Source organism: Podarcis bocagei (genome assembly GCF_964188305.1).
Source record: "Podarcis bocagei genome assembly, chromosome: 10".
Classification (NCBI taxonomy): Eukaryota; Metazoa; Chordata; class Lepidosauria; order Squamata; family Lacertidae; genus Podarcis; species Podarcis bocagei.
The window spans coordinates 477,576-489,743 of NC_138135.1; the positions used below are offsets into that span (position 1 = coordinate 477,576).

Consider the following 12,168-nt stretch of genomic DNA (forward strand, 5'->3'; position numbering starts at 1 on the left):
TTATATTGAAGCCATTGGTTTGGGTCCCAGCCTCCAGAGCCGGTGAAAACAAGCTTGTTCAATCTTCCACCTGACAGCCCTTCCTGTTCCTCAGAAGGCTTGGTTCCCCAACGCTTAATTGTCTTGCTCACCCCCCCCCCTCTGCACACCTCCCAGCTTGTCAAAATCCTTCTTAAATTGGGGCACCCAGAACTGGACACAGGACTCCAGGTGTGGTCTGAACAAGGCAGAAGAAAGTGGGGCTATTACTTTTCTTGATCTGGACACTTGACTTCTTTGGACGCCGCCTAGAATAACAGCCTATTTTGCTGATGTTGACTCATGTTAGTCTTGTGGTCCACTAAGACTCCAGGTCATTTCCACATGTACTACTGGCAAGCCTGGTATGTCCCATCTTATATTTGTGCAGCTGATTCGTCTTGCCTAAGAGCAGAATCTTACCTTTCTTCTTAGTGAAATTTATTGGATGCCTTTATATACCACCTGTTTCTTCAAGTTGCTAAGTGTGGTCTTAAGTCGTTCTCCCCCTCATGGTTTAATCCTGACAACAACCCTGTGAGAGAGGTTGGGCTGTGAAGCCATCACCCAGTGACTGAGTGGAGATTGGAACCCAGGTCTCCCAGTTCCTAGTCCAAAACTCTTAAGCACTGCACCCCACTGGCTCTCGAATGAGACTCTTGGAAAGTGCATGCATGCGCATTTCCCGATTTTTGCATTTCAGTGCATTTCAGTGCAATGTCTTGGTGTTTGTATTCAAAGTTTTATACGCATGTATCAATGACATTAATATAATAATGGTAATTACAGTAGAAGAGTAAATTTTAGGAAATGCTAGATGGTGATAGGGGTAGTTTGGAATGCTGGGATTGAGCAATTGAACGGATCAATTTCCACGTAAATCACAAGATCTAAAATATAAAAACAAAACACCAACACCAACAACCCCCCCCCCAAACCCCCAAATTCAAGAGTCTGTTCAGCAGCCTCAGCTTTTGCAGCTGGAGTCAATCCAGGCTCTGCCCTCACAGGCTAGGTGGAAAAGGTCTCTAAGGAGAGAGCCCGTCTTCTGGGACTTGCAGCCAAGATGGTTGGCTGCCACCATTGGAGGGTGGAATGGAATGGGACAGTGGTGGCAATTGTGGAGCAGGGTTGGTTAGACCTGCAATAGAGAAACAGCATTATAAACCCTGTTGTTGCAGCTGTAGCAAAGTTTCAAAAGAAAAAGAAAAGAAATGAGAACATTTGAAACCACATGTTTCAAAGAACTTCCTGACAGTAAGAGCTGTTCGACAGTGGAATTTGCTGCCAAGGAGTGTGGTGGAGTCTCCTACTTTGGAGGTCTTTAAGCAGAGGCTTGACAACCATATGTCAGGAGTGCTCTGATGGTGTTTCCTGCTTGGCAGGGGGTTGGACTCGATGGCCCTTGTGGTCTCTTCCAACTCTATGATTCTATGATTCTATGTTTATGTCTCTTTTTAAAATAAATCAGTTTAATGAATCGATGCACACTTCCTCCTCTGTTATGTTTGGGGTGAAGTGTTGAAGAGTCCTCTGTAGTGGCAACAGGAATAAAGGGGAGTTTGGCGGAAGATCCATCTCCTAGCCGTGCACCTTGAATGAAACGGGAAGGTGGCCCAGGAATGGGTGGGCAGGGCCCCTCTGAGCAAAGGCTGTGGGGGCTCAACATGGGGAGATAAATTAGAGGACACTCGGAGAGTTCAAAGTGCTTCATAAAAACCAACTCTGCTGTCTTTACAACATCCCTATGAGGTGGACCTGTAGCCTTTCCCCATTAATGTGGGAAGTCGAAGAGAAGAGGAGGAGAGCAGAGAGGGGCGTGAAGCAGAGACTCTGTCATAGAATCATAGAATCATAGAATCATAGAGTTGGAAGAGACCACAAGGGCCATCGAGTCCAACCCCCTGCCAAGCAGGAAACACCATCAGAGCACTCCTGACATATGGTTGTCAAGCCTCTGCTTAAAGACCTCCAAAGGAGGAGACTCCACCACACTCCTTGGCAGCAAATTCCACTGTCGAACAGCTCTTACTGTCAGGAAGTTCTTCCGAATGTTTAGGTGGAATCTTCTTTCTTGTAGTTTGGATCCATTGCTCCGTGTCCGCTTCTCTGGAGCAGCAGAAAACAACCTTTCTCCCTCCTCTATATGACTTCCTTTTATATATTTGAACATGGCTATCATATCACCCCTTAACCTCCTCTTCTCCAGGCTAAACATGCCCAGCTCCCTTAGCCGTTCCTCATAAGGCATCGTTTCCAGGCCTTTGACCATTTTGGTTGCCCTCCTCTGGACATGTTCCAGTTTGTCAGTGTCCTTCTTGAATTGTGGTGCCCAGAACTGGACACAGTACTCCAGGTGTGGTCTGACCAGAGCAGAATGTCCCTCTGCCCTCTTGCAAGTTGCACGCACACAATGCGCTCTGATTTGCGCTGCTCATTCACATCTGTTTTAGGCCCCCAGGCATTTACTGAAATGGTTTAGGTGCTGATTTTTAAAGTATATGATGTTGTTGTTGTTGAGTCGTTCAGTCATGTCCGCCTCTTTGTGACCCCCTGGACCAGAGCACGCCAGGCACTTCTGTCTTCCACTGCCTCCCGCAGTTTGGTCAACCTCATGCTGGTAGCTTCGAGAACACTGTCCAACCATCTGGTCCTCTGTCGTCCCCTTCTCCTTGTGCCCTCCATCTTTCCCAACATCAGGGTCTTTTCCAGGGGGTCTTCTCTTCTCATGAGGTGGCCAAAGTCTTGGAGCCTCAGCTTCAGGATCTGTCCTTCCAGTGAGCACTCAGGGCTGATTTCCCTAAGAAAGGAGAGGTTTGATCTTCTTGCAGTCCATGGGACTCTCAAGAGTCTCCTCCAGCACCAGAATTCAAAAGCATAAATTCTTCGGCTATCAGCCTTCTTTATGGTCCAGCTCTCACTTCCATACATCACTACTGGGAAAACCAGAGCTTTAGCTATACGGACCTTTGTTGGCAAGGTGATGTCTCTTGCTTTTTAAGATGAAGAGTTTGGATTTGATATCCCGCTTGATCACTACCCAAGGGAGTCTCAAAGTGGCTAACATTCTCCTTTTTCTTCCTCCCCCACAACAAACACTCTGTGAGGTGAGTGGGGCTGAGAGGCTTCAGAGAAGTGTGACTAGCCCAAGGTCACCCAGCAGCTGCATGTGGAGGAGCAGGGAATCAAACCCAGTTCTCCAGATTACGAGTCCACCGCTCTTAACCACTACACCACACTGGTAGTTTGTCAAGTATTTGATAGTGGTTCCTTTTCTTATAGTTGACGGGATTTAAGAGGGGGCTTTGAGCTATGTGTGCTGCCCTCATACTGGAGCAGAGGGAAGGAAGTTGCCCTGAAGAAGGGGCAGGCCGGCCTCTCCCAGCGGACAGAGAGAAGTCCCAAGTTTGGAGCAATGAATAACCTGGTTCAATACACTCCTTTGGATCCCTGGGAGTCCCTTTCACTGAGACACTTTTCTGGAAGGGGCACCTGGAGGCTGCAAAACTTAAAGCGCAGGAAGCTTGTGGGGCACTAATGAAATTCTGCCTCATGGTGGGTGAACACTTATTAGAACCTGTGCTGATAATTGGAAGCTGAGCTGAGGGAAGTCTTTGGGGGAGGGGGGTTTGAGGGGGGGAGGCGGTAAATAATGAATATAATATGTTTGGATATGTTGTTGAATTGCTAATAAAAATGTTTTTTTTTAAAAAAATAAAATAGTTTAAAATAAAATAAAATATATAAAATAGTTTACTCACATTCTGTTCACAGAAGGATCCCAGAAGGCAGACTTAGGTTACAAAATATACACACCTGGAATCTATCCTATAAGGAGAGAGTTCCTTTGTCCTCTCTTGGCTGGAAGCATCTCAGGCTAAGGAGATGTTGCTGCTTCGAGGAATGGAGTCAGAGAGAGAGAGAGAGAGATGGCTGCCTGCCCTGTGCTATGTTGTTACCTGCACAGGTGAGGTCACACCCACCTCTGGTCACATGTAGAGGAAGTTTGTCCCAGCCCAGGAGGAAACAGGATGTTCTGACTGGCTGGTCCAGACATCCCCTTTTATGTCCACTCTAGGAATGTTGTATTTGACTGCTCTGTGTTTCACACCCCACAGTTCAAACAAAGAGAGATTGCAAGGAGCTCCAAACAGAGCTCTCCAAACGGGGTGGATGGGCAGTAATGACAGTTCATTGTCAATGAGATCAAAGTGATGCATGTTGGGACAAAAATACCCCCCCTTAATATGTACAGGCTCATGGGGTCTGAACCGGCTTTCTCTGTGTGCTCTAGGAGACCAGGGGAGAGGGGAGCTGGTCGCAGCAGGAGGGGGAGTCTCCCTGGATGCTTCAGCAGCCGGCCTCCTCTGGGTCTCCTGGCCCCCTCCTCTTCTCCCTCTGAGCCTGACCTGCCAGGTACTTCTCCCTTCCTTAAAATGCTGTTCAGTACTTCTTTCAAGGGTGCAATCGGGGTTTGATTTAGTTTTTTTATCATATTTTGCCGGAAATCCATCCGGTCCTGGGTTTTTGATTCTTTTATTACTCGTTGGATTTCGTCTTCTTCTACTGGCTCTTCCTCTAGGCCCTTTCACTTTGCACCAACCAATACTCAGCTTTATTTAGCATTTACGTAGCACATTTAAAGGGGACGCAGGTGGCGCTGTGGGTAAAAGCCTCAGCACCTAGGGCTTGCCAATCGAAAGGTCGGCGGTTCGAATCCCCGCGGCGGGGTGCGCTCCCGTCGTTCGGTCCCAGCGCCTGCCAACCTAGCAGTTCAAAAGCACCCTCGGGTGCAAGTAGATAAATAGGGACCGCTTACAAGCGGGAAGGTAAACAGCATTTCCGTGTGTGGCTCTGGTTCGCCAGAGCAGCGATGTCACGCTGGCCACGTGACCCGGAAGTGTCTTCGGACAGCGCTGGCCCCCGGCCTCTTGAGTGAGATGGGCACACAACCCTAGAGTCTGGCAAGACTGGCCCGTATGGGCAGGGGTACCTTTACCTTTACCTAGCACATTTAAAGCATTACAAAATATAACACATATTATCTCAGTAATCTAAACAACGGCCCTGCAAGGCTGTCCAGTGTTATAATCCCCATGGATACGAAGAGTTGAGGTTGCAGGAAGAGGAGTTTGACTCACATCTCACACTTTGACTGCTACACTACATCAGTCCTTGCCCTCCAGATCCTGAAAACAGCTCTGTGAGTTGTCAGAGGACTGCCCCCCGTCCTATTCAGAACAAGGCAGCATGGGCAGTAAGCCCTCGTCAGCAACCATTGCCAGAGATGTCTGTATGGGGAACGGTGGGCTGAGCAGAACACACGGCGGCAGCTCAGAGGCATCCCTGCTGGTCGCTCGCTCCAAGGGAGGTGACATCCTACCCCAGGCTCTTTCTGTGGGAATGTTTAGGGAGGCAGGAGAGGAGACATTCTTTTATGATATCCTTCCTAACTTGCGTCGGCAAGTTCTATAACTTAGCAGAGTTGTTAAACAATCCATCTTTGAAATCACACAGCAATTAGCTAGTTGCAGGCTCGTCTGAGCCTCACTATTCAGGATTCCTGGTAAGATCCCTTTTTCTATCCCTCCTAAAAGAATAGACACGACTATCTGATTAAAGTTAACATAAAACTAGTTGACTTACAATCATCCAGTTCACAATAAGACCCCTGAAGGCAGACTTAAGTTACATAACTCTATATATCGACATGAACTATTCCATAAGGGAAATAATCTCAAGTGATTGCAACTGAGCAGTCACTTCTTCCTAACTTGTAGGAACACAAAAAGGAGAAGAAGAAGAGCAGAACATGGAGGCCGTGTGCTCCTCTGTCCAAGAACAGGCCACACCTACATGAAGTGCCATGTAGAGGAAGTCTGTCCCAGCTCAGGAGGAACTAGCAAGTCTTCTCCTGAGTGACACAAGCATTCCCCAGCATGTACATTGTAGGAATGTTGCATTTGACTGCAGTACAATTTCACACCCCACACCTTCACTACCCAATAATCATTTGCAAGCGTACTTCTTCCAAGGCTCAGTAGTTAAGATTCTGAGCTTGAAAAACAAAACCCCTGAGATTGAAGCATCACCAGAGAAGCTTCCTCATGTGCATCTCACACAACATTCTCATCTCCAGTTGGGATCACCTGAGACCTCAGAAAGAAATCATTGTTTTTTTGGGGGGAGTGGCGTGGAACCATGCCTGAGTCAAAAGATTACAGAGCAAAGACAGCGCTCTATTCACGTTTCATACGAAGTTGGTATGTTCCCATGAATTGTACCAGCGAGCTTCTTCACAGAATTTCAGATCCCCTTATAAAGTCATGTCCAGTGATACCTTCATGCCCAAGCAGTCTCCTGTCTCAGATGCAAGCAATCCCCTTGGCCAGCTACCACTGGACGTCCTGCACCTTGCTTTAGCCCTAAACTGAGGACGCCAAGAATTTTGGTTTCCTCCTTGGCGTATTGAGCTCCAAATTGCTGCTTGACTTTTCATGAAGCAAAGCTGCCACAAAGCACACTTGCCTCAAGGAAGACGGAGCTCACGCCCACCTAACAATATGCTTGCCCTGACGAAGCTAGGAGGTGCTGGTCCCCCCCCCCCCAAAAAAATTATTGGTTTTCTCTTGTAATTTTGTTGTTGTTTAGTCGTTTAGTCCTGTCCGGCTCTTCGTGACTCCGTGGACCAGAGCACGCCAGGCTCTTATAATAAATAAACATAAACACAGAAAAGAACATTACATTTAACACAACTTAACAACAATAAAAATAGGTAGCCGTTTTGGTCTGCCATAGTCAAAACAAAACAAAATCCTTCTTGGTATGAGCTTTCGTGTACAAGCACACTTCTTCAGAAGAAGAAGAAGAAGAAGTGTGCTTGCACACGAAAGCTCATACCAAGAACTAACTTAGTTGGTCTTTAAGGTGCTACTGGAAGGAATTTTTTTGTTTTAACAATAAAAATGCAAAAGATAAAAGAAGAATTTTTCTTCTTCTTATTCCCTGGTATATTTACATTGCTAGAAGACTTCCTCGACACCTTCCAATCTGAATTTCACCATAACACATATTTAGCAGTTCCCATCATAACACATATATGCATCAATATCCTCTTTCATTACAAACTTCTTATCCTTACTTCCAATTGTAATCCATAATAATCATTATTATTGATCTTTCTCTATCTCTTAGCCTCATCTGTTACTTCTAGGAGTTTCTTAATTTATCTTATCGTTTACCCCACCGCTTGCGAAATCGTCAGCTCCTGCTTTCAATTACAACAAACAAGGCACAGGAGCCCTGCTTGGGGGGGGGGCACAGGAGGGCAACCTGACAGACAGAGCAACTCAAGAGGCAGCAGCTCAAGTGCACCCCCCCCCCAGCAGCCACCTCTGCCCCCTCACTTGTTGGCTCGCCTGCCTCCGTTCCGCCCCGTCTTCTTCCCTGCCTGCCTCCTCCAGCCGAGAGCGAGGTGGCAAAGGCGTGGGCACTGGGGCAGCCTGCCCCCACTGCCACTGCTTTGGTTCACCTCTGGGCAGTGGAGTAAATCCACACCTCAATTAAATACCCAATCATAATACTTCAATTAAAAAACTAAAAAAACTAAAACAAAAAAGATCAAATTATAGTCCAAATTGTATTTATTAATTTGTTGGGGCTCCCCACGGTCTGGATCTCTGGAGCAGATCTCCACATCTTAGTTCTGCTTCTCCTTGTGCTTTCCATATTTTCCACATTTTGTTTCCATTATTCCACATCTTGATATTTGTTGTTGAGTCGTTTAGTCGTGTCCGACTCTTCGTGACCCCCTGGAGCAGAGCACGCCAGGCACTCCTGTCTTCCACTGCCTCCCGCACTTTGGTCAAACTCATGTTAGTGGCTTCGAGAACACTGTCCCACCATCTCATCCTCTGTCGTCCCCTTCTCCTTGGGCCCTCCATCTTTCCCAACATCAGGGTCTTTTCCAGGAAGTCTTCTCTTCTCCTGAGGTGGCCAAAGTCTTGGAGCCTCAGCTTCAGGATCTGTCCTTCCAGTGAACACTCAAGATTTTTTTTGAAAATCAATAAAAATTATTAAAAATAAAATAAAATCCACACCCCAGGATATTTCCCCTATCAGCTCTTTTCCACCTGAGCCTCAGCCCCATACCTAAAACCCAGACATCCTCCAGTATGCCAGGATTGTGACTCCTGCCCTCAGGAAACAAAATAGCTCCCCCCCCCCGATGCTTAGGTGCCCTGAGGGCTGTGCAGGACCCCCAATCCTTGAAATGAAAAAGGGAGGGGCTAAGGAACCCTGAAGGGAGCAGGCAGGGAGGGGGCTGCACAGGATCCAGAAGCTCCTTCTCGCTGATCCCCCCCCATGAAGTTCCTTTAAGACCCCACGTTTCAGGGGGCAGGCTCACTTGCAGCAAAAAAAAATGCAGCTGCCCTGGCCGAGTGGAGCCAGGCTGGGGGGCACCATGGGGACCCTGGAAATGTGCCCCTAGAAGAAATGCGCCTCCCCAGTTGGAGGCAGCCCTCCTTCTGAAACACCAAGAGAGTAAACGGGCAGTTCTCTGAATGGAGAGGAGCAGAAAGCGGAGTCCCCTCAAGTTCAGTATTGGGACCTGTGGCTTTTCAACTTCTTCATAAATGATCTAGACTTAGGAGGGAGCAGGGAGGGGGCAAAGTTTGCTGATGGCAGTAAATTGTCCCGGGGTACATGAGTGAACGTGGGGCCCCCAGGAGACTTCCCTAGTATCTGCAGCCCCTCCTTCTCTCTCTTGAAATTAGGCTTGGGGGGAAATCCAACATTCAATTTCAGTATTCCAAGTTTTCTTCAGAACGAGCATGGCAGGAGGCAGCGATGAAGTTCTGGTGAAGAAGCAGTGCTGGGAGATCATGCGTGGGGGGGGGGGTGAGAGAGTTTGGTGAAAAACAAAGGTACTTTCATCTAAAATTATACTCACTATTGTGAGATGCTTCCTTCTTTCATTATTATGCAGTTTTACATATAAACACCAGAACTTCACATATACCTCATGCTTTTAGGAATGATTTCCTGCTGAGTTCATTGCTCAGAGTGGACTCTGAGGGGAAGACGTCCCACACTCCATACATCTAAATGGGTTCTCCCATGTGAGAGTCCTGGGATGTTCCTTGATCACTCTATTATAAATAAAGCACTTTTTGCAATCTTTTCATTTAAACTGCTTCTCCCCTCTGAGTTTGTTGATGGTTTGAAGGATTTCAACTCTTAAAGTTCTTCCTGTCCATAAGTCTTTTGATTCTGAACTTCCACTAAGAGGAACCTCTATCTACTTTCTTGATATTTGTATGGTTTGTCTTTTGTGTGAGTTTGTTGACAAAAATCAAGGGTTCCACTCTGACTGAAGCTCCTTCCACAGTCCATACCTTTAAATACTTTCTTTCTTTTTTTTAATAAATTTTTATTGGTTTTCCAAACACAAAATAAACACAAACAATATACAATACATAGACATACACACATATAAACATGTATAATTTCATAACCGTCTGTCAGGGGTTTAGGAGCAGAGGCACGGGCAAGGGAGGAAACAGAGAGCGAAGGGGAGGAGGCAGAAGAAAAGATGAGTGATGACGACGACCCGAGATCTCCTAGTCTTTCCAGTGAATCAGAGGATTCACAGAAAGGAGCACCAGTGGCCAGGGCAAGGGGGGCACCCCAGGAAGATAGAGCCGGAAGGGACTCAGGGGGGAGCAGCTGGAAATCGGGACCAGCGTCACCGCCAGGAAGCAGGGAAGAGGAAGGGAGCCAGGGGGGAAGCGCTGGCAGCTCACCACAGGAGGGAGGGCATGAGTCAGGAGTGGCCACACCTCCATCGGGGAGCGAAGAAACGGTTAAGAGGAAGGTGGAAGGTTGGGCGCGCGCGCCAAGTTCAAATGCAGAGGAAGGCGGCGCAGTAAGCAGCCCCGAAAGGGAACCAGGTCCTAAAGCCCGGCGCAAGGAGGCAGGAGGGTCCGGGTCAGCGTCAGAAGAATCCCGGAAGGAGGAGGCCCCGGGGGGTAGAGGGACCCAGAGGAGGACAGTCAGGCGGAAAAGGTGGAGCAAGGCTAGGATATTAAGTTGGTGCTCACGGGGCGGAGACTCAGACGGAGCTTCGCCGATCTAGCTACTAGACGTAGAGTTTGCGCGCAGCAGCGTGAGAATGGAAACTGTAATTCAATAAAGACTTTTACTTAATGATCGCTGGCTAGCGTGATCCTCTGTGAGCTAGGATCTTCAAGCAGCTCTGACAGTAAGCTCCGTCTCATCATTGTGGGCATCTACAGCCTCGAGGAGGGGAGAGAAACAGGTGCCTACTAGCGAGCTCACGAACGGCAGACGACATGACGGCTGAGCAGCAGATAGAGGACCTCAGAAAAGCAGTGGCACAACTGAACGCCGAGGTTCTCGCATCCAGGAAGAGAGAGGAGGAGGCAGCTGCCGCCTGCAGGGATCTCCAGGTCAGGTTAGACGTGCTGACAAAGCAGACACCCCGGCAGGAGGGAATTGGGTTGGCGAGACGGGCAGGCGGGCTAGTCTCTCACTTCGATGGGAACCTGCAACAGTATCCCAACTTTAGAGCCGACGTACTGTGCGCACTGCAACTGCTGCATAAAGACTTTAGAGATGAACAAGAGAGAGTGGGGTTCATCATGTCCCATCTGCATGGGGATGCGAAAGCATGGCTACGCAATTTATGGAGAGATAAGGATCCGGCGCTCCAGAATGCGGATGCCTTTATTAAAGCGATGGATGGGTGCTTTTTATCAAGTATTGACGTGGATCTTGCACGGAAGGAGGTGCATGGGCTGAGACAAGGGAGGGCCAGCGTCAGGCAGTATCATGCCCGCTTTTTCGCCTTGGTCAGTGCCCTGGAATGGGACAGAGATTCGGCTCCTGTAAGAGACCTCTTTTGGGAGGGGCTGCACAACTCGATTAAAGATGAGATCGCGAGGGGGGAGAGACCCCGAACCACCCAGGAGGTCGTTCAGAGGGCACTGGCAGTGGGGGTGAGGCTGGAAGGACGTCCGTGGAGCAGGGACGAAGGGCGTGGAGGGCGCGAACCAGCCGGGGGCCCCTCCTTCCTTCCCAGAGAAGCAGCGCGGGCGCAATCCACGCCTCCGCCAGGAGGAGGAGCCGAACCTATGGAGGTTGGAGGTGCAAGGGCTCAGTCAGCAACCAGAGCCCTAGCACCGGCAGCAGTGAAAGCGAAGCCTCCTAGAGGGAACAGGAAGTGTTACGTCTGTGAGGAACCAGGGCATATGGCAAAAGAGTGTCCCCAGAGGCCCCACAAGCTCACTGCAGCCTCAGCAATGGTGACTGCAGCAACGCAGCAAGGAGGACCACAGCAGGGAAACGACGCAGTCTGGCTGGAGGAAGAGGCACTGGGGCCCAGCCAGACGTGTTAGTGACGCAGTCCCCAGAAATTTTGCAGCCCGTGAACCCCCTCCCGCCCAAACCAGTAGTGCGGCTCACAGCATCTCTCCAGCTGCCCAATGGAATCACCATAGACGTGCCAATCACCATCGACTCAGGCAGCAATGCGGACTTTATAGGGCAGGACTTTGTTGACAGGCACGCTGTGCAGTTGCTGCCAGCCACACTGCCCCTGCAGGTTGTCACGGTGGATGGCAGGGAGCTGCTCGGGGGGCAAGTGGTGAAGCAGACGCCACCAATGGTGATGCGACTTGGGAATCACAGAGAAATCATCAGCTTCAACGTCACTCAACTATCTGACACGCCCGTTGTATTGGGCATGAGTTGGCTGGACAAGCACAGCCCAACGATGGCTTGGTACCAGAGGCAGCTGACCTTCGGCTCTTCCTTTTGTGCTGAACACTGCATCGTGCCCAGGCAGGAAGGAGAGGAAGAGGAGTCACAGCTGCTGCTAGGCACGCTGCAAGCGATTCCCCACAAGTACGCTGAATTTTTGGAAGTTTTCTGCGAGAAGGAGGCAGACAGGCTACCCCCTCACAGACCATATGACTGCAAAATTGACCTGCTGCCGGGGGCGGCGCTGCCTAAAGGGAAACTGTATTCCATGTCAGAGGACGAACTGCAAGAACTCAAGGAGTTCATTGATCATAATTTGCAGCGCGGCTTCATCCGGGAGTCCAAGGCAGTGGGGGGCAGTCCCGT

The 12,168-nt window shown here is 49.1% G+C and overlaps 3 protein-coding genes across 14 annotated transcripts in view; 1 reads left to right on the plus strand and 2 right to left on the minus strand.

The window, feature by feature from the left end:
• Nucleotides 1-955, plus strand: part of LOC308595546 (uncharacterized protein) — a 124,358-nt gene extending 123,403 nt beyond the window's left edge. For all 10 annotated transcript variants that reach the window (XM_081209871.1, XM_081209870.1, XM_081209866.1 and 7 more), the window contains one exon: nt 6-955. The gene's annotated coding sequence lies outside the window, so the exon portion shown is untranslated. The remainder of the gene's footprint in view (nt 1-5) is intronic.
• LOC308595633 (uncharacterized protein) overlaps nt 1-12,168 on the minus strand; it is a 132,500-nt gene that overhangs the window by 28,201 nt on the left and 92,131 nt on the right. The gene's annotated exons all lie outside the window — the stretch shown is intronic.
• Nucleotides 1-12,168, minus strand: part of LOC308595616 (uncharacterized protein) — a 189,559-nt gene that overhangs the window by 18,623 nt on the left and 158,768 nt on the right. The gene's annotated exons all lie outside the window — the stretch shown is intronic.